We start from the raw sequence: 23,541 nt of genomic DNA, 5'->3' as shown, positions 1-23,541 counted from the left end.
GTCTGCCCGGTCCCTGGTCTTACGCCAAAGGCGTTCAGCTGCCCGGGAACAAGAGCGAAGGTAGCGGAGGGAAGAGGTGAGCCACGGTTGGGGTTGAGAAGGGCGAACTATCCGAGTTGTAGATGGAGCAAGATTATCAAGAGTTGAAGATAAGGAGGAATTAAAGAAGGAGACAGCTGAGTCCAAGGAGACAGCCGAACAGACAGAAGGAAGGGAGGAGGCTAGAGACTGGGAAAAAGCCTCATAATTGATAGATTGCAAGTCACGACAAGAGCGAGAAGCGGGACGTGAAGGACAACTGCCGCTCACTTCTCCAGGAAGACTTCTTACGAAGTAGGCATGGCTCCAACTGTAGTATGTCAATAAAGCACTTCATTATGAAGGAAACTCTCTTTGAATGTTGGCCCCAGGCTCCTTCCTCGCCCTTTGATCTGGCCCTTTTCTGTTCCTCTAGGTGCAGACGGAGATCAAGAAGACATGGGCCAGATGGAACCTGGCTATGGACTGGGAGAGGGCAGCTCCTTGTGGGAGCTACCGCTATGGCTCTGTCCTCACTCACATAACCCACAGCACTAGCAGCCAGTCCCAGATGGTGGCCAGTTCCCGCGTGGTCCTGATTTCCAGCAGGGCCTGCAGAAGTGTCACCCGGCAGAATGACACTCACGTGAATTTGCCCGGGTATGTGAGGAGCAACTCGGAACAGGACTGTGTGCAACATTGGATTCATGAGGCGGCAGATGAAGAGAAGAAGGTGGACGCCATTTCTCTCAGGAAGCCCGATATGCTTCAGGACGATCCAACAGGTTCCCTTGAAGAAAAGGAGGAGGAGGAGATCAGGATGGAAGGAGAGGCAGCACTTTAGCATGCCAGAGGGGGTACAGGCATGGACACAGGCCTCCAGTACCGTGGGCAGAAGACTCATCTTCTCCAAGCAGCTCCCTACCTCCCCATCACAGTCTGCTGTCTTGGATCATCCCCAAAGGCCTCCTCAGTGATAGTGGCTGAATTCATATAGGACCTTGTGCCAAGTCAATCCCAGTGCGGATTGGCAGTGACTTTTCGGTGGCATAAGCCGCTCTGAGCTGCATGATGCAAGAGTTTTTATGTGCCATAAATGACATCAAAGGCAGGAGTGGATTCAAAATTCAATGGAATTTAGGCAGAACATCATGGTTACGTATTAATTGAATTTTTATTTTTAAAAATATATACGATGTGCAGAAAACATTGAATGATATCTGTGGCGTTACACCCCACAAGTCAATTCCAAATGTATGTCTGCAGTTTGTAAGTCTGTGGTTTTTAGAACGTTGGCCTGAGTGGGCGGAGTTAGAATGTCGTGGGAGGGGGGAGGAGTGATATATAAGGGAAGGACTGAGGGGATTGAGGGAGCTTTTCAGAGAACCTTTTCAGGGAGACTTGTTAAGTACTCTTAGAGTCTGTAGTGCTCTCTGTGTTTATGGTACTTAAGTTCTGGGAAATTTGAGAGTCAGTGTAGTGAGTGGTGTCTTTAGGGTGTGGTGTGCACGTAGTGGAAGTATATTAATCAATACTGAGAATAAAGAAAGTTCCAGAGTGATTGTGTGAGAAAAAGGAAAGCGCGTATGTGAATGAGTGACAGGATTGTATGAAAGGTTTCAAAAAGGTTTTTAAATGTTGTTAGTTGAAACAAAGCTTGTGAACTTTTAAAAATAAATGTTGATTGTTTGTTTTAAAACTACCACAAAAATCCCACGTGTCTGTTTGGCATTTATCATCTTGTTTACACATTTAGCACCCACTCTGACAATCATTCACCTCAGCAGATATAACTCACAGCGCATTATTATATATATTAAAAATCCTTCTCTATTTTAAACCCCTTTCTCCACATAGTTTGGAGGAAGGTGGTTCTTATCCCTTGCCACAGGCTTATCAAGTGTTGGTGCTTGGCTTGAGCAGGGAGTAGCCTCGGCCGGGTCTGGTGTTCAGAGCCTGTGTCGCCCCATAAGAAGTGGTGGCAGACGTGAGGTCTGGTGTTCAGAGCCTGTGTCGTGGCAATATACATCACACAAATCCCACTGATACAGTTCTAATCTTTAAAATGTAAATTAGGCCAAAAACCCTTTCCATTCAAAATAGTTTTTAACAAACCCTTACTGAAGTTCATGTACCTTCCAAAATATAATGAACAATCACCATTTAATTAAAAGAGATATATGACCATCCTCTTTTCCTTAATTATATCATACATGTGTGTTTTTCCCTTTATTGTAAAGTCCCAGATTTTTTCAACCCTATCAGATATGCTTTAGTCTCTCCAGAGTTTAGCAGTGCAAAGTTTTGCAGCCACCAGGAGGTATAACAAAATAAGTTGTAGTGTTCATTTCTCACCAATGCTTGATTGTTCCTTACCAAGATCCAAGGGTAACGTTATATTGCTTATTTCTAACTCCGTGTTCTTCTGAAATACATAAGGCAGCTTACAACATAATGAAAAAAATGCAAAGTACAAAAAATAAAGTGCAATGTAAAACCTAAAAGAAGAGGTAAAACCAATTAACACAATTGTAAAACAGCAGGAAAATTCAAAGTAGAATCAAAGTTTTGGAAAATGCCACTTTGGTTAAATAGCCTTAATGATGCTGTCAAGTGTGCCTGTCTTGGGAGGACATCAAATATATACTTCAAGTGGCAAACGTCTTTTATTTTTCAAGCAGGTACTCAAATTGCAAATAAGAGAGCTTCAGCTATTGGGAGCTATAGAAATGTAACAAATAAATAGCGATAGGATAAAATACTTCACTAGAAGGTATTTGAAGATATGTAGAGCCAGAAACTACAGCTATACAGAAGATATAGCTGAATTTAAATAACTGCAACTGCCATGATCTATGAAAACAGATTCCTCTCCTGTTACACAGACTAAACAAAAAGCAAGAAGCCCTGTTTGGATAACATGAAAGAATTCAGAGAGAGTAACCGCCATCTCTGAAAACAGCTGTCATGGGCAGGATCTACACTACTGCTTTAAAGCGCTTTATAACAGTTATAAAGCGCTTTAACTGCTTTAAAGCGCTATAAAACTGTTATAAAGCGCTTTAAAGCAGTAGTGTAGCTCTGGCCCTAGAGGCCCAACAGCAGGTGCTTGTAAGATGTCCAGGTAAATCTTCACAGGTAACCAGGAAAATGTTTAGTGCACACAGAATTTTATTTATTGCATTTATATACCGCCCCATAGCCAAAACTCTCTGGGCGGTTTACAAAAGTTAAAAACAGAAAACATTAAAACCAATATACAAAGTTTAAAAACATAAAAAGTATAAAAACACAGTATCCTTATAAAAACAGCAATTCTGGGGTCCATTAAAAACAAACGAACTCAGCATATGTTGTTAAGTGCCTGGGAGAAGAGAAAGGTCTTAACCTGGTGCCGAAAAGATAACAATGTTGGTGCCAGGCGAGCCTCGTCGTGGAGATCATTCCATAATTGGGGGGCCCCCATTGAAAAGGCCCTCTCCCTTGTTGCCATCCTCCCAGCTTCTCTCGGAGTAGGCACTCAGAGGAGAGCCTTAGATGTAGAGCACAGTGAGCGGGTAGGTTCATGTCAGGAGAGGCGTTCCGCTGTCCATCTTCATCTTGTTAGTACAGCAGCAGCAACGAGGCCTAGGTTGAGACTGTGACCTTTATTTTCAGTGTAGTTGGGATCAAGTGGAGACCTCGGGAGCAGTCAGGTATATTTGAGAGGGGCTAGAATTTACTATTTCAAGATCCAACTTGTGCCTGGGCAACAACCACCTCCCTGGTTGGGGGAAAAGGAGTTGGGGGTGTGTGAGAAGGAAACCACTACCTTGCCATTAGAAGCCAAAAAGGAGTCCCAAGATCAGTACAAAACCAGAAAGTGTATCCATCACACCCACTGCAAACAGTGGTTTCTCAAACCCATCTACATTCATACCCCATGTTCAAGGAAACACTGGCAGTCAGCAATGGGTTGATTTAAAGAAGAGTATATTCAAATTTCCAGTTATTTTCACTGGCCTGTGACCTTGACAAAACAAAATGGAGAGTGTCCCTTTAGAGCAGTGGTGGGGAACCTCCCACTCAAGTCTCAGTCTGGCTGGCAGAGGAGCTGCTGGAGGCCAGAATGGGACCCAGGCCGGAGGTTCCCCACTGCTGCTTTAAAGGGTTCTAAACAGGCACCGTGGCTTTAAACCTCTGCTGACTGCAACCCCCTCGCTTACGCCATCCCCAGCCTGTTTCACAGTTGTCTGAGCAGAGAGAAAACTCCGTGCCTCTGTCTGTGTATAAAAAGGTCTCGGATGAACCCTTTCCCTTCCTTTGCTGCATGCCCCCCCCCCCCCCCAGCAATTCAGGATAGTGACTGGTATGAGAAGGCTAGTTCTACACCAAGCAGGATATGACACTTAGAAAACGGTTTGAAAACTGTACAGGGCGTGTGTCCTGGCCCCAAGAGTTGTCACTACTGTTAGAAACCAATTAGATCCTGCCCAACTCGGCTGCCACTCCAGAGGGTAGGATCCAAACCAACGGGTTCAAATGACAAGAAAAGGGATTTGACTTAAACATGACAAAGAACTTCCTGATAGTACGAGCTGTTTGACTGACTGGGAAGATGGTGAAATCTCCTTTGTGAGAAATCTCCTTTATGAGACTTGGTTTTCTCGACTGGGCAGGAGGATGGTGATCTGAAAGTGGGGGAATTAACATCTACCCCCTTGTCATGGTCAGATCACTTCCTATTGAGGTTTAGACTTTCAGAGGCCTTTCCCCTCTGCAAGGGTGGGGGGCCTATTAAAATGGTCCGGCCCAGGAGGTTAATGGACTCCGATGGATTCCAGAGGGCTCTGGCGGATTTTCCTGCTGGTATGGCTGGTGCTCCTGTCGAAGCCCAGGTTGCTCTGTGGAATGCAGAGATGACTCGGGCGGTTGACATGATCACGCCCAAGCGTCCTCTCCCTCTGAGCAGAGCCCGGTCAGCTCCTTGGTATACACCTGAGCTGAGGGCGATGAAGCAAGAGGGGAGACGGCTAGAACGCAGGTGGGGGAAAACTCGTGCTGAGTCTGATCGAACACGGTCTAGAGCTCACTATCGAGCCTATTATGTGGCGGTGAGTGTTGCAAAGAGACAGTTCTTTTCCACCAGCATTGCATCTTCTCAGTGTCGTCCAGCGGAGCTTTTCCGGGTGGTTCATGGCCTGTTACACTCTGGGCCTGGGCTAGAGATGGTGGAACCCTCGGTAGCACGCTGTGACGGGTTTGCACGGCACTTTGAAGATAAAGTCGCTCAGATTCGTCATGAATTGGCCACCGCACTTAATGCAGCTCCACTAGTAGAGACGTTCAGAGCGCCGTCCGGTTCAGTTTTATTGGATGAGTTTCAGTTAGTGAGGCCTGAGGATGTGGACAAGGTGCTTGGCCAAGTCCGGTCGACCATCTGTGTGCTTGACCCTTGACCCTCTTGGCTCATTACATCAAATAAGGAGGGGATCGCCGGCTGGGTCCAGGAGGTTGTAAATGCCTCCTTGAGAGAGGGAGTGGTGCCGGCCTCTTTAAAAGAGGCAGTAATTAGACCACTCCTGAAGAAGGCTAACCTGGACCCTGAGGATGTTAACAACTACAGGCCGGTGGCTAATATCCCCTTCCTGGGCAAGGTGCTTGAGCGGGTGGTTGCAGGACAACTCCAGGCACTCTTGAATGAAACGGATTATCTAGATCCATTTCAATCGGGTTTCAGGCCTGGTTTTGGAACGGAAACTGCCTTGGTCGCCCTGTGGGATGACCTCTGCCGGGAGAGAGACAGGGGGAGTGCTACCCTGTTGGTTCTCCTGGACCTCTCAGCGGCCTTCGATACCATCGACCATGGTATCCTTCTGGATAGATTGTCTGAGCTGGGAGTTGGAGGTACTGCATTGCAGTGGTTCCGCTCCTACTTGGATGGCCGATTCCAGAAAGGGCCCAGTGCTCTTCAACATTTTTATTAATGATTTGGACGAGGAGGTGCAGGGAACGCTGATCAAATTTGCAGATGACACAAAATTGGGTGGGATAGCTAATACCCTGGAAGACAGAAACAAACTTCAAAGTGATCTTGATAGGCTGGAGTGCTGGGCTGAAAACAACAGGATGAAATTTAATAGGGATAAATGCCAAGTTCTACATTTAGGAAATAGAAACCAAAGGCACAGTTACAAGATGGGGGATACTTGGCTCAGCAACACTACAAACGAGAAGGATCTTGGAATTGTTGCAGATCGCAAGCTGAATATGAGCCAACAGTGCGATATGGCTGCAAGAAAGGCAAATGCTATTTTGGGCTGCATTAATAGTAGTATAGCTTCCAAATCACGTGAGGTACTGGTTCCTCTCTATTCGGCCCTGGTTACGCCTCATTCAGTTCTGGGCTCAAAAATTCAAGAAGAACGCAGACAAGCTGGAGAGTGTTCAGAGGAGGGCAACCAGGATGATCAGGGGTCTGGAAACGAAGCCCTAGGAAGAGAGACTGAAAGAACTGGGCATGTTTAGCCTGGAGAAGAGAAGATGGAGGGGAGACATGAGAGCACTCTTCAAATACTTAAAAGGTTGTCACACAGAGGAGGGCCAGGATCTCTTCTCGATCCTCCCAGAGTGCAGGACACAGAATAACGGGCTCAAGTTAAAGGAAGGCAGATTCCAGCTGGACATCAGGAAAAACTTCCTGACTGTTAGAGCAGTGTGACAATGGAACCAGTTACCTAGGGAGGTTGTGGGCTCTCCCACACTAGAGGCCTTCAAGAGGCAGCTGGACAAGCATCTGTCAGGGATGCTTTAGGGTGGATTCCTGCATTGAGCAGGGGGTTGGACTCGATGGCCTTGTAGGCCCCTTCCAACTCTGCTATTCTATGATTCTATAAGGTGGTGCTGGGGGATTATTGCTCTGTGCTGTGGCTCCTAAGCTATGGGGTTCCACAGGGCTCTATCTTATCCCCTATGCTGTTTAACATATACATGAAGCCGCTGGGGGAGGTTATCCGGAGATGTGGACTGAGGTGTCATCAATATGCGGATGATACCCAGCTCTACCTTTCCTTTTCATCAAACCCAGGTGAGGCAGTGACTGTTCTGAACCAGTGCCTGGGCATGGTAATGGACTGGATGAGGGCTAATAAACTGAAACTCAATCCAGACAAGACGGAGGTACTGTTAGCGGGTGGTTCATCTGTCCGGCGAGGTGATGTTTGCCCTGTCCTGGATGGGGTTGCACTCCCCCTAAAGGATCGGGTCCGTAGTTTGGGGGTGCTCTTGGATCCAGAACTGTCACTTGAGGCACAGGTGAACTCAGTGGCAAAGAGCATCTTTTACCAGCTTAGGCTGATATACCAGCTGCGCCCTTATCTGGACGGAGATAGACTATCTACAGTTATCCATGCTCTGATAACCTCTCGTTTGGATTACTGCAATGCGTTATACGTGGGTCTGCCTTTGAAAACGGTCCGGAAACTTCAACTGGTACAAAACAGGGCAGCACGCTTACTAACAGGGACAGGCCGACAAGACCACATTACGCCAGTCCTTTTCCAGCTTCATTGGCTGCCAGTCCAGGTCTGGGCCCGATTCAAAGTGCTGGTATTAACATTTAAAGCCCTAAACGGCTTGGGGCCAGGTTATCTGAAGGAACGCCTCCTCCCATATGTACCTGCCCGGACCCTAAGGTCATCCTCAGGGGTCCTTCTCCGTGAGCCCCTGCCAAAGGAAGTGAGGCAGGTGGCTACCAGGTGGAGGGCCTTCTCTGCTATGGCACCCCGGCTGTGGAATGAGCTCCCTAAGGAGGTTCGCTTGGCACCTACATTATATGCTTTTAGACGCCAGGTGAAGACCTTTTTATTCTCCCAACATTTTAACAATCTATAAATACATTTTAACATGGTGTTTTAAATTTGTAATTTTGCATTGCTGCTGTTTTTATCTGGTTGAGCTTTTATACTGTATTTTATATTATGGTTTTAAACTGTTGTTTTATACTATGAATGGTTTTAATTTTTGTGAACCGCCCAGAGAGCTTCGGCTATTGGGCGGTATAGAAATGTAATAAATAAATAAATAAATAAAGTCTTCAAGCAGAGGCCATCAAGGGTGCTGAAGCAGGGGTGGGGACTAGATGACCTTTGAGGTCCCTTCCAACGCTGTGATTCTGTGCATCTAGGATTTCTGAAATGTTTGCCAACCCATTTGTACCCAGTTTAATCCTCCTTTTATATAGTTTATATTTAATATAGCCCTGCACCAGAGCCTATGAATATATTCTGCTCTCTTCCTGCCTTGTGCTGGCTTAGACCACTGGCCCCTGACTGGCATTGATCTTCCAGGGTTTCAGACAGGGGTCTGCCTTCCCCAGGGATTGGATGTCAAGCATGTGATTTCCCACTGAGCGAACAGCCCTTTCCCCAAGAACAAGCACAAAGGAAATGAGTCAACCACACACTCTGGAATGCAATACAAAACTAAAAAACCTCAGCCCCTTGCAAGAGAGAGATTTTTTAATTAGTTTTTTTTCAAAAAACACAAAAGCAAAATAAGAATATAAACATCACAAGCTGTTAGAGAAAATGCACAAATGTATGCGTGCGTGCGTGTGCACATGTGTATTTGGTGTAAATTGAGATTTTTAAAACATAAGTTGAGTCCAGTCCATTGTTCCCTCCCCATGATGCATCTGTAAGGATGAAAGACAGCCAAATAACAGTTAATATTTATTAAACAATAATAATGGTAAGAGTGGTAATAATAATGACCACTGCAGGTCTTCTTGTTAAAGGCTGTGAAAGCTGAAGAGGTTTTTCTATTGCAAGAGGAAAGCCAAGGTGAACCCGGGAGGAGGAGGAGGAAGCAGCGAGCAAGGCGGAGCTGGTGCGGCTGGTCCAAGGGCTGGTCGCAGGCGCTGGCGTTTCGGGCCGTGCTGGAGAGGAAGCAGCGTACAGCCCAGGCTGGAGGAGGAGGTTCAGGATGCACCAGCACAGCTTCCCAAAAAGAAGTGGTTCTTCCCCTGCAGAGGGGAAAAGTCTGTTGTGGTGGAAAATGAGCCCAAGGAGAAAAAAAGAGAGTGGAAAAAGATAGAATGGAAAAGAAAGGATGAGAGAGAGAGAGACAGAGAGAGAGAGAGAGAGAGAGAGAGAGAGAGAGAGAGAAGGAAGGAAGGAAAGAAAGAGGGATGTGCCAAGATGTTTCAGATCCTTAAGAGTCAAGATCCTCCACCAGGAGATCATCACCTGTAAGGCAGAAAGGAGAAGGGGGGTCTTAATGATAGCAGAAGGCAACCAAGCATAGCTATACCTAGTAGTAACATACCGCGGTCTTAATATCTAAACTTAAGTTGACACCTCTTTGCTGAAAAGCAATGGCTCAGCAGCAAGAAAGGTCCTTGATGCAGAAGACTCCTACGAGGGAAGCCTCTGCGCTGTTTCTTACCCTCTTCGTCCACATTCAAGACGTCAGCGCTGCAAATAGCTGATGCCTGGCCACAGCTGAGGTCCAGGGTAGACGGAGAGGGGACCAGCTGGATTATACTGGAGGATCTTGACTCTGTTGGGGGGAAAGGAGACACAGAGACCATGTTAACATAATTAGCAAGACTCACCAAAGAAGGGGCCTATTCCCCCCCAGGACCCTGGAGCTGGCACTGGCTAGAGTGCCCCAAGCAGCGGCCAGCCCCCCTGGTCACGATCCCCCCTGGCCTATCCACACCCCCCCAGGACCTTGGCATCTCCTCACCTCTGACGGCACATCCCAGAGAGGGTTTCTCCTTGGGCTCCTGCACTGCAACAGTTTTTCTCCCTCTGCAGAAGAGGGAAAACCACTTCCTCTTGGGAGGAGGCGCTGGTGCCTCCTGTCCCTCCTCCTCCGCCATGGGCCGTATTTGGGTTCCTCGGCAGCACGGCCCAAAGCGCCAGCACCTGCGACCAGCCTTGGCCGCCTCCACAACTGCTCCAGATGCTTCGCTGCTTTCCGCCTCTCCCGGGTGTACCTTGGCTCTCCGCTTGCAAAAGAAAAACCTCTTCAACTTGGACAGCCTAGAAGAGAGTGAGCAGAAGGTGAGAAAGGGGGCTTGACGGCTCCTCCTGGTCTGTGTGGGTTTAGGCCCATTTCTTATTCTTTGTGGCTTCATTCCACCTGCCACAGGCTGGAGTTATGAAGATGTCCCCCCTCCCACCACCCTGCCCTGCAAGTGTTGGCTGAAGGGTAGCCCGGCCTTTGCTGGGGAGGAAGGAAGCCCTCGGAAGGCCAACCAGAAACCCGAGCTGCTAAGGAATTCTACTTACATTTTCATTTTCTCTCTCTCTCTCTCTCTCAGTGTATGGCAGCAATGAAAACTGTTCACACATCAGGTGACAGGATTTCTGCCCATCTGGCCCTGAACCAGCTGTGTCATGTGTCACAGGGGAGGACGTCTCACAATGACCTCAGCAACTGAGCAGCCAGGGGTATTGTTACTGTGACGTGGCCTTATTCTGGGTTTGGCCTTTTATCCATGTCCATCCCCTGGCTATTACATGCGTGTTTCTTTGGACTCAGGCTAGAGCAGCACCTGTGCTTTCTAGGAATAGCCTCATGTCTGTCTGTCTTACCATATCCATGGTGCCCCCAATACACTCCTCATAAGGGACACAGGTCCTGTGACTTCCGGCAATGCACACAGAGGTCCAATGCATGCCAGTGCGCCCCCGTCCCCAATGGCATGAAATGCACCTCTCACTGCTGGGACCTGGGCAGGTTCAGGGCACGCCATCACATCATTGTGTCCTGAATTCTGCCAAGTAGTGTCCCAGGTGAGGGCGTATCTCTACATGTTGATTCCCTTCTCTCCACAACACGTCTTTCCGGGGTCCCCGGCAGAGCTCTTTCCTCGATGAGAACTGCAAAGCCTCCGCCGTGTATATGAACGGAATGCTGGAGTAGATGGACCCTTGGTCTGATCCAGCCTCAGGCCTCTTCTTAGGTTCTTAATATTCCAGTCTCATTGTAGGTTTTTACATTCATGTTCGCATGTGTGAAAACCTATAGATTTGGGACCTATTTCCCATGCCAAGTTTCGATCCTGAAACGTGACATAATAATGAAAAAGCAAATGCTCTCAAACATATGCAGAGTGCCTTTCCTCACTAATGCAAATACAACTCAGTGAAGAGCCCTCTCAGCAGTAGCAGTCTGGTTGTCACATTCTCACCCACCCCCAAGATCTGTGTGGCGTCTACGCTATGTAGTTTTCAACACCAACTGAAGGCCTTTCTTTCTGTTTGATGTTTCTATTTTACATCGTATCTGTTTTTATTTTATTGTTTTAAGCCACCCCAGGGTTGATTGATTTGTTACCCGCCTCTCCCTCTGGATCGAGGTGGGGTACAACACTAATGCAAACACCATAAAATACATATAATTAAAACATTCAAAATTAATACATCATTAAAAGCAGCACATTATTAAAAGGCATCTTAAAATTCAACTGGATAGGCCTGCCGGAAGAGATCAGTGTTGATAGCTTTCTTGAATGCTATTAGACTGTCAAGGTGGTGAGTCTCCTCTGGCAGGCCATTCCACAGACTGGGAGCAGCAGAAGAGAAGGTCTTCTGGGAAATGGTTGTCAGCCTAACTTTGACTGACTGAAGTAGATTCTTCCCGGAGGACCTGAGTGTGCAGGGCGGATTGTGTGGGAGAAGGCGATCCCACAGGTAGCCTGGACCCAAACCATGTAGGTCTATAAAGGTGATAACCAACACTTTATACTTGGCCTGGAAACTAATTGGCAGCCAGTGAAGAGATTTTAAAACTGGTGAAACTGGTGATACAGGGCTCCTGTATCTTTAACAGTTGTATTGAAAAGGGAATTTCAGCAGGTGCCATTTGTATATATGGAGAACCTGGTGAAATCTCCTCTTCATCACCACAGTTAAAGCTGCAGGAGCTATACTAGAGTGACCAGATTTAAAAGAGGGCAGCTTTAACTGGTGTGATGAAGAGGAAATTTCTACAGGTTCTCCATATATCAGAGAACACTGTGCTCTTTCCAAAGCAAAGAAGCTGGGACAAGAACCCCCTGCTGCCTTCTCACCACCGTGATACCTTCTGGGACACCGCACTGTGTTGTGAGTGGCTCCCGCATGCATGATGGGACATTTAAATCACCCAGTGATTTATACTGGGTGATCTATACTGCTGCTATACTGTGACCAGATTTCAAAGAGGGCAGGGCTCCTGCAGCTTTAACTGTTGTGATGAAGAGGGAATTTCACCAGGTTCTCCATATATACGAATGACACCTGCTGAAATTTCCTTTTCAATACAACTGTTAAAGATACAGGAGCCCTGTCCTTTCCATATGGTCACCCTAAATTATTATGTTTCCCTGGATCTTCCATCAATAACATGTGAATCAGCCTTTCTGCAGAGAGGGTAAGGTTCTGCAGTGGTGCCAATATTTTATTCAAACAAAGTCAATTACATACATACACAGCTATTCCAAACAACTAGTGCTGTAAAAATATCTGAGTTGACCCAGGTCTGGGAACCCATGTCACCACCAAACAGCTGAAAATGGGATCGGGGCATGTAATTTGAAGAAGAAAAGCAGCAGGCAGGAGAACGGGTGCTTAACCCTTCCCCCGGTTGCTGATTTCCCTCTTCATCTCCTTTGACCACTAGCTTTTCTCTGAGCTGCTTTCCCAGATGGGTATTTGGCACAGGATGAGAAGCGGTGCAGGGGACAAGTGCTGGGCAAGGAAGGGTTAAACACCCTCTTCTTCGCTGCCACTTCTCCTGTTTCTAGGTGTCCTTTCTCTTTTTGGGTTTCCTGCAATGACCTGGGTTGCTGGGTCTCCCATGGAATAACTAGTTCCACCGTAACTCTCCCGTTGAAATTCATGTGATTTTTAAAATGCTTGATTTTGGCAACATTGGGCATAAGCCAGCCAACATTATTGTTCCCCATTTTGTTTGACAATTTATTTGTGTGTTTATAATTTGCTATTGCCTGCATTTTCAGCAGGAGTTAATTGTTTTACGCCTGACCAAATATAGGAGAATTAATGTTAATGGTTATTAGCATATTGATTTTGAAAAATGTATTTTAACTGAGTGGTGTGTGTGTGTGTGTGTGTGTACATACATATACTTTTTTGGTTTTTAAGTCTTTGCTTTGCTTTTAAAAAAATAATCATTGGAGATTTGGTGAACGGCAGTCATCAGTAGAGTTTCTTGTGTGAAGGGAAGGTTGTGCAATTAAGGGGCATCAGGGCCCTACACCTTGTCCTCCATGCTCACATATCGGGCACAGCTGTCCACAGAGCCTACCCACATAGATCTCTGTGCATGCAAGTCATCCAATGATGTCATGGTCAGGCCTGTTCCCCTTAGTTTGAGGGAAAGAGTTTCAGGCTATCGAGTTTCAGGCTAAGCTGATTAGGTTTTTATAGGTCAGAAACAGCACTCTGAATTCTGCCCAGAAACAGACTGTTAGCAAGTGAAAATGTTGCAACAAGGAGTCACATGTTCCCTGTAAAAGGCCCCAGTCAACAGTCTGACCACAGCATTCTGGATCAGTTGAAGTTTCTGAGCAGTTTTCAAAGGCAGCCTCATGTAGAGCTTGATGTTACAGTAATCCAACTGGGATGTACATAAGGCCTGTATGACTGGCCAGATCAGATGTCTCTAGTATTGGGTATAGTTTGGTGTGCTAGCCTCAGTTGCACAAGGCCATCCAGATTCAAATCCAAGTCCCAAAGTACATCTAACCTGGAAGTTTGAGTCCCTATTCCCGACTCTGCCTTTCAACTAAAGAGAAACACTTCTGTTTTGCCTGGAATTAGTTTCAGTTTGTTTGCCCTCATCCAGTCCATTATCGACATCTGACACTGGTTTAGAATTCGAACCGCTTCCTTGGGTTTAATTGGAAAGGAGAATTGAACACCAAAAGTTTGAATAACATCTCCCAGCAGTTTCATGTATATTTAAATAGCATCTGGGATAAGATGGAAACTTGAGGGGGCACCAAAGGCCAGTGGCAAACAGGAATCTCTGGCACCATCTTCTGAAATGGTCTCCTCCAAGAAGAAGGAGCATATAGCCAGGTAATGCAGCAAAAGATACTCTAGCCTTCTGTCCTCAAGAATCTTAGTTTTGAGAGAGAAACCATGGAGTATGATGGACTAGATAGAATGTCCCCCTCTCAGAGCAGGAAGGTGAAAGTCGGACCTGCCTTGGCAGGGGGTAGTCATGGGGATTTGGAGTCTTCCCCGGCTTTACCTCCCACCCAAACCCCGATGATTATCCCTCTTAAAAGCTTAGCAGCCCATGGGGGAGGGCAGTAAGGTGGAGGGAGTGGAGGGAAAGAAGTCAGTTTGGGGAGAGGGTGTATGCATATGTATGTATGCTTGCATGTGTGCAAGAGAGAAGGGTAGGTTGGTCCCAGGTCCCACCTACCACCAGCTCTGGCCACTGCCCCTGCCTCCTGACCACTCCCCCATCTGGCCCTTGGGGGGCAAAAATGTTGCCCAACCCTGATCTACAGTGTCATGTCTTCTTCGGCCCTTTGACTCTAAACCAGGAGCCACAAGAGCAAGGGAGGATCTGCACTACTGCTTTAAAATGGTTTATAACAGTAGTGACAACTGTTGAGGCCCAGGCCACACTTCATACACAGTTTTCAAACTGTTTTCAAAGTGGCATATCCTGCTTGGTGGAGATCCGGCCCAAATCAGGTCACGAAGCCAATCATTCTGTTCATGGTAGAACTGACATTGCACCCTGGGGCCTCAATTAACTTGAGCTTCCCTCAAACCGTTTTGCCTACACACTTTCCTGTCAACTCTTATTTATCTCTGGAGTATTCCGTTTTATAGTTACTCTTCTACCGGAGCGTTTGATCCTATTGTTACTTCTTATTAAAGATCCCTTCGTGAAGGACTGTTTCTCCCCTGAAACAGAGGACGCTGAACTGTGAAAACGTTGTTGTGATCTTGAGCATTCAGCCCTAAACGATTTGTACCACGTTTTTCTTCTAAAGCATAACCATATCAAATGAATCATTTAGATTCTGTAGGGAGAATGTTCTAACTTCTATACCTTTAGTAAATACTATAACATTCCTGAGGGTAACGATAAGCATGATTAAATGCATATTAATATTGGCATTTCTGAATGGAAATTTGTTTTCCATACACAGCTGTTGAAACTATTTCCACTTTTTAATTTTTTTTTAGAAACAAGTATGAAGTGACCAAAAAGACTTTTCTTCTTGACCATCAGTACTAATAATGCTCATAACATAATAAGTTCCCAAATTTCTTGACAGCTGGGCTGGAACATTCTGTTCCTGTTCTGAGGATTCCTAATTAGTCTTCTGTTTGATAACATGATTCTCTTTTGAAGATTTTTATCTCTGCATTATCCTTCAAGAATATCCAGAGCATCTGTTTATTGAATTAAATACATTCAACTTACTGAAATGGCAAGGTGGAGCAGAAAATGAATTGCTTCAAGTTTTCTTTGCACTAATAATAATTTTTTAATGGAAAATTTCCTGCATCACATCTCAGTCCCCAGCAGCAAAAAAGAAAAAAAAGGGGGGAAAAGAATATAAGATAGGGATGGAGGAGAAATTTGTTCATTCACTTTTTAATACAAACTTAATATGACATTTTTGAACCCACATGTGAGCCTGAAATTCAGTTTCCCTTTGAAATTGACACTTCTTTGAATTTGGTAATGGAGTTCTCCCATAAAAATAATAATACATACATGGATATTAAGGAAGGGGCACCCAAATAAGCATATATTAATTAAAATAATGTTAAAATGCATTATATTAGGAAAATTACTTCCAAGATATGTACATATGGCAAAATGATGTACACAAATGCATATGAATTTACATGTGAACTTAAAAAATTCTCAGAGTTCAGGATGAACCAAATTTAAGATTGATTCATCCCAAACTTTGTGAATTTCTCCAATCTTAAGATTAGAAAAAATGTTAAAATGAAAGAAACTTAAATGGAACGATCCATCCATCCCTATTCATTTATCTATTTATTTAGTTGATTTATACCCAGACTTACCACCAAGAAAATGGTGTTCAAGGGAGCATCCCAACTGTCTTGCTGGTTGCAGCCACATTTTTCTGAGAACACCTTGTTCTAAAAGTACAGAATATAAATGACAGAAAGAAAGAAAAGGTGTTTGTTTTTAACCAAAAGCCCCATTTTCAAACCTGTTTAGTTTTCGTGAGTAAGATCTGATTTCCACGTTTTGGGTGAAGAGAGGAGTTTCTGAGTATGAGCGACGCGCCTCAATTCTACATTTTCTTTTTCTTTGGAATGTGAACCATACACTGAAAACATGGCTCTCTCTACCTCTAATTGTATACCAAGATCCAGAATGTGCAAGGAGAGATTATATATGTATACTTTTCTAAAGTGATAGCCCCTGCTGATTTCTGGTAATAGAACGCTTTAGGGTGGATTCCTGCTTTGAGCAGGGGGTTGGACTCGATGGCCTTGTAGGCCCCTTCCAACTCTGCTGTTCTATGATTCTAACTGCCCAGAGAGCTTGTGAACCGCCCAGAGAACTTTGGCTATTGGGCGGAATAGAAATGCAATAAATAAATTTTAAAAATTTCAGGATGATTTTTCTTTTCTTTTCTACATCCAGTTTTCTTTAAAACAAAATTAGATTATTTAATTAAATGCTTAACCTCAAGGTGGACCCAGCTGTGCCCACTAGAGAACAAAAGCAACTTGAGAACTTTCAACAACTTTCTATATCAGCTTGGTCTGCTGGGGGATTGCTTATTTTTGAAAAGATTCAGGTCATGTTCCGCAGCAGTAGTAAGCAGACAGTAGGCTTGCGTGATCTATTTTGTTTTTTTACACAAATCCCCAACCATTTAAGGGCTTTAGAGTGAGAATCAGAATGAAGAATACCATCGTCGTCGTCATCATCATCATTATTTTATTTTTAAAATATTAAATATTTGGAGTGGTCCTCTTTCATCCTCACAGATACTAGGGCAGTGGGCAATGGACTTGATTAAACTTAATCAAGTTTTTTTTTTAAACACCGTAAACCCATAAATAAAAACTTCATAATAAACAGTTTAAAGGCAGCTATAGAAATAGAACAGACAGACATATCTGCACTTAAACTATATGACAAATAAAAGGAAGATTTAGCTTGGTAATGAAAAGATTTTAATGTCATACCAGTCATACTTCTATGGGGAGGGTATTCCACCATGAGGTGCCACTACAGAGCAGGCTCTCTCCCTTGTTCCCATATACTGTAGCATCTGCTCTCTAACAAGGAGACATAGAGCTTTTCTTACTTGGCTGTTAATCCCTTGTGTATTTTTGGTTTTGTTGCAGAGATCTGAGAAAACATCACAAGGCGATGCGTTGGACACTTGTCAGACACTGCATCACTAGCGGCATTCAAGTTAGCATGAAGGTGAACAATTTTGTCTTTGAAATGTTTTGCCAACTCGTCACAGCAAGCCTCTGAGTGCTCCAGTATTGGGTTCACTGGGGTAGGTGAAAGCAACCCCTGAACCACTCAGGAAAGCCCAGCTGGATGGCTGCTCAGGAATGTGATGGAAGCAGCAAAGTAAGCCTTTGTCGCCTTCGCGGATGCACAACACACAGTTGTGTACTCTTATGTGTGCTTGATCAACGTCGTGATGAGTCTTACACCACCTGTGCTCCAGACATCTTCCCACCTGTTTTATTCTCTGCAGCCATCCAAGCTCCACAGTGCTAAAGAGAATGCTTAGGAGCAACTGTGTTGATGACCTGTTGCACCTCGTCATTCCACAGTGTGACAAGGAGCCCAACAGAATTGTCAGCTCTGGTTACTGAAAAATCCTCAAGAGCTTTCAAAAATCCCTCAGATTCCATAAATTCCTCTTGAATGGATCCTCCCGCTCTGCAGGGAGGGACTGGCTCTGTGAGACCAAACTATAACTGGGAGTAGTCTGATCATGTTATAGGGGTGATTTCCACCCCCAATACCTAGACACCCACACACACACAGAGCTTTATCACACCAGCGTTATATTGTACAATTACTGCGAATTGCATGCAAAGGACTCAGAAGTTTTCCACCTTATAATCTGCTTTGATTGTGAAGTACTCCCATGCATCCTGTCTTAATTTTGCTATAATGCCAAAAGATTTGCCCTATTTAGCCCCTACTTTTTTAGCGCATCTTCCGAGCCGCCGCTGGGGCAGGATTTTAAACAAATGCTTACATCTGCGTAAGCTTTAAAGATAAAAACACTAAAATTGGCACATTAATAAATATAAGGGAGAGCTTTAAGCATACCAAATTTGAATTGAATTGGGTCATCTGTTGATTTTTAATGATTTTTTTGTACATTTCCCCTCCTAAACTCACTTCCTGGTATGCAAAGGATCGCTGTCGCCCAGTAGCAAAAACAACAATGATGAAAGCTTAGCATTACGGGGATAATCTGAGGGAAGCAGGTATGTGGGATGAAGCTTACACTGAGGCAAACGCCAAATCAGGGGCATGCCCTGCCTGATGTATTGGGCTGATGGCATGCTGTGAGAACCCCAGCGTTATCATGGGGGACATGAAGTCTTGAACTGGTTGCAATGGTGAAAAGGAGGAACAACTTCAGGAGGCTCAGCCAATGGACCCTATTGGATCTTGCAGTTAACTTGCATGCCTGTTTGTGGTTCTTCTTACTGCCTGCCGTCCACTTCAGGAGCTCCAGTGGGCATCAGCTACCACTATTTGCAACCCATGATGACATTCAGTCTAACTACAGAACCAGGATGTCTGGGGGCATGCACCTTGTTCAATGAACTGCTTAACGATCTCCCAAATCCAAAGACCAAGGACAATATCATGCCTTTCAGTTCCTTTCGATTATGTATTGCCTCTGTGCTGCTTCCCCCTGCATTGAGCAGGGGGTTGGACTCGATGGCCTTGTAGGCCCCTTCCAACTCTGCTATTCTATGATTCTATGATTCTATACCTCTAAATCTTCCTTATTTGCTGCTTTCATCTGTCTGTGAAAATGTCCTCTTGTGAATTGTCCCCCGCCCCATTGTCTCTAAGCAATATTCTTTTACTAATTCAAAAATGGTTTTTGTTTGTGGTTATTCTTAACACTCCAAAGCCAATGAATTGACTAGAAAACTCCAAATCTTCCCTGCAACTTAGTTTGACAGCAAAGCTATCTACTGACAACAGAGGTTTTTATTATTATTATTAATGATGACATTTGGGGAATGAGAGGAAAATGAGCCTTTTCTTTAAAATATTTCTGGGGAGCATAAATTGGACGATGCAAGCAGCGAGGAATGTTGCAATTTGACTTGAAAATCCATTGAAATGTATGTCAAAATTATTGCACACAAAAAATTGGCAGACCGTCAAGCTATTCTTCACATAGCCGCTTTCCTTTGGGGCTTGTTTTCCCCTGTTTGGATACAGGACTATTTTATTCTCAGTTCTAAAATGAATTTGAATTGCAGAATAAGTGCGCTCTTGTGCACTTGTGAAAGAAGGGGAAATAATAATACTAAAAAAAAAAAAAAAATCAACATGTTTGCAGATTCCCGGAGCATCAAAAATATTAACAACTACTTGGTGAATGAAAAGGAGAAGCAAGCCCAGTGGGGATGAGATGGATTTTTCTGTAAAGGTACCCGGGATACATGCTAAACCAGCTGGAAGTCTGAGGGGGAAAGAGGGGATGAACAAGCCATAACCAGCCTGATGGTCTGTCGGGCTCACCATGGGTTGTTTCACGAATAACCAACCCATCCTGGCTTATTCCCAGGGTAGCTTTGCGTGACGTGCAAACTTGCCCATAAAGGTATATGCTTCTAAATTGAAATAAGCAGGCGACTTCACTTTCTCCCACTCAAGTAATTTGTTTCCTTTCCTTTAAAATATTTGTTGTCAAGGAATCTGGTGAGTCACAACAGCTCATTTATATAAACACTGTTTACATGAGATGCTTGTAGCTCACTCCCGGCAGCACTGAACGAGGTAGAGCACTCTTAAGACATGTCTGGCTTTCCCAGATATTGTGAACCGCAAAATTTATTTATACACACAGAAATAAAGCAGAGCACTCAAGAATAAATGCTGTAGTGTTCAAGCACGAAACATTTTAACTTGATATAAATATCTCCAAAAGTCTCCATACTCTTCTTGACTTGAATTATAAAGCATTATTAACAGCATTAGGAAAAATCTCAAAGATGGGTCAGGAGGGATAGCAATTCTTAAGATGAATCTTGTACAGGCAATTCTGAATATCTTACACTACGACAGAATGGGCCACACTTTATGACACCGTTGCATAGTCTTGTGGTCTGCGCCAGTAGCTCAGCTAAGCAGGTTTCTTCTTGAGAGATAGCCAGTAGGGTTCTTCAACCATTCGCTCAATCTCTAGACAAGCTCTTCCACCAGAGTAGCACCTCAAACAGAAACCCTCAACCACCCAGAGTGCTGGGTTCAGACATCATGGCTAACGACCCAGAAGCACCCTTTTTAGTAAGCAGATGAAAAGCAGAAGTGGTTTGGTTACTGCCATGTGGCCTCACCAATTCATGTGCTATTTAACCCATGAGTTGTCATAATGTGTGAACCAGGCCAATAAGTCCATTGTTATTTATTCCTCGACCACCCTGCCAATCCACTTCCTGTGTTTCCTCAGCCCTGTCCACGGTTCATACCCCGTTTTCATGTTATGTACAGTTGTTTTATTGTAATCGTTTTATTTCTACTTCACATTTTATCTTTTTTAATTGGTTAACCAGAGAATGGTGGTTATTAGGCAGTTTAAAAATGAAACAAATAAGTAAAATGTGTATGAGTAGTGTGGCTGGTGCTCTGGGTAGCGTATATATCTTTCACTCATGTGGATAAAACAAATCACATAGTTAGATACCAAGCTGGTGGTGCATATACCAAACAGAGGTGTTGCCAAAAAAAAAAAGAAGTATTCTATCGTACTATCTGATCTAATCACGAGATCACAAGATGTAAATGTTAGCAGTGTTGGAGCAAGCACATAAAACCAAGTAATATGTAATTGGGTCTTACAACTTCTTCCCAGACACATTTTCCTTTAGGGGCTTCCCTTGGAGATACATCACACACACACACACACACACAGAGAGAGAGAGAGAGAGAGAGAGAGAGAGAGAGAGAGAGAAGCTTTCTGTGGTAATACCTCACTATTTTTTCCTAATTCATTTTACCATGGCTGCAGAAGTCCTCAAATACTGGTGGGCAATTCAGAAACACCCAATAGATTTCCCCCACCCACAGGCATTTTTATATGCAAAGCTCCTGAAAACATGGCTTATTCTTCCCCCATCACACCAGGTCTTGTCACATGGTTATTCCTGTCTCTTGGGAATCTGCTGTATGTGAGCCCATTAGTGCCTTTCCTTCCTTCGGTTCCAACACACCTACAGCTGTCTGCCATATCTATGGCTAAACAGAATTGCTGTGTGCCATTAAACTGAATTATAAATCCATTATACTAACAGGAGAAATAAATTGCACAAAATCTTGAAAAGATGTGCTTCACGATGCATTTCCAATCTCAGTTCTTAAGACAGAAACATCCCCTGACAGATACCGAAATGAAATATCTATATAGCCACAGCCCCTCAGCAACTATAAAGAAACCCATCATTTGGACAACCAGTGAAAGAGAATAATTGTGTTTTATTTTCTATGTGCAGTTTTGGAGAAGACAAACACCTTCTTCACCATGTCTCACAATGTAAATTTCAAGTGCCCTCAAGTCTCCTGGGAGAAGTAATCAAGTTATTAAAAAAAGAAGACCTAGTTGTAGCTGGTTCCTACATGCATGCACACACGCACACACAAATGTATAGAGTGCAAAAGCCTTTTCTCTCTAAGTCAGAGGTGGGGAACCTTCAACCTGAAAGCCAACCATCCTCACTCACACCAGTTAGGCTTGGAAAAACCTTCTATTGGAGCCCAGTCATCTCTTCCCTCTCCAGCTGCAACCCTCCTGCAAATTGCCTCCACCCAGATGTGTGTCTTTTATGTGTGGGAAATATATGACACTCTGTGTGTGTGTCCGTGTCCCTCTCCACTACAGAAAGTGAACCACAACTGAATGTGGCCCTGCCCCCTGCCCAAAAGGTTCATCACTCCTGGTTCATCTCCATGTATGACGCATGTGGGATAGATCATATGTGAAAATTAAGACATATCCAGATAAAAACAGACATAACATGTCTTTCATAAGTCCATATTTCCTCTATCACCATCTGTTGTTGTTATTATTATTATTAATTTATATAGCGCCATCAATTTTCATGGTGCTGGCTGTACAGAACAAAATAAAACAGAATACAAAACACCCTGCCCTATGGCTTACATTCTAAAATCACAGTAACAAACAAACAGGGAGGGGAAAGGCTAACCAGCATGGGGGACAATAGAACAAATAATAAAAACTAGTATCGTCACACTACAGATTATAAGCTTTTGAGAAAAGAAATGTTTTCAAATAAGATTTAAAAACTGTGATCGACATCGCAGTTCGCAAATGCACTGGAAGAGAATTCCAGGCATAGGGCGCAGCGAGCGAAAACAGGCGAAGACGAGCGATAGAAGTAGAAACTCTTGGGTGTGTAAGAGACATGGTGTTATTAGAGCGAAGGATGCAAGCAGGACAGTAAGGTGAAATAAGAGACGAGAGATAGCATGACAAGCTTTAAAAGTCAAAAGGAGAAGCTTGTATTGAATTCTGTAGGAGATAGGGAGCCAGTGAAGGGATTTTAGAAGCGGGGTGGCGTGATCAAAACAACGAGCCAGAAAAATAATCTTAGCCGCAGACTGATGAACGGAAACCAATGGGGAAATCACTCCATAAAGAACGAAGAGAATGGAGAAAGCAATGTTGATATTACATCATTATGGAGTGGGGAGGGTTTGAGCTTTCCTACACAAGGCTATTAACCTACATGAGGCTCTTACTTTTGATTTCGTCGCAGAATTAGATTCGGTTTTGTCGCAGAGTTGACCGCTGAGCTCTGCACAAAGAGCTTTTCAGCTCCATAACCTCTAGGTGGAGCTGTGCGATACTGAAACAGTGCAAACACACAAGTGTTTTCAGACATAATAGTCCATTTCCCCCATCCTAAAAAAACAAAACGGGGATATTGTTCTGAAAAAACAGAAGCGAACTGGAAGATCACATTGGCATCTAAAGAACCTGTAAATTTATTTATTTAATTCATATACCGCCCCATAGCCAAAGCTCTCTGGGCGGTTTACAAAAGTTAAAAACAGTGAACATTAAATATATATATACAAAGTTTAAAAACATAAGCATAATAACAACAGTATCCTGTAAAAACAGCTATTCTGGGGTCAATAGAAACAAACAAACTCAGCACATGTTGTTAAATGCCTGGGAGAAGAGAAAGGCAAGGAGTTGTTGTTGTTGTTGTTGTTTTTAACATGGGGAACATTCAAGAATTGCTTCCA

The sequence above is a fragment of the Elgaria multicarinata genome, chromosome 2, assembly GCF_023053635.1.
Source record: "Elgaria multicarinata webbii isolate HBS135686 ecotype San Diego chromosome 2, rElgMul1.1.pri, whole genome shotgun sequence".
Classification (NCBI taxonomy): Eukaryota; Metazoa; Chordata; class Lepidosauria; order Squamata; family Anguidae; genus Elgaria; species Elgaria multicarinata.
Note: the sequence above shows the minus strand (reverse complement) of the source record.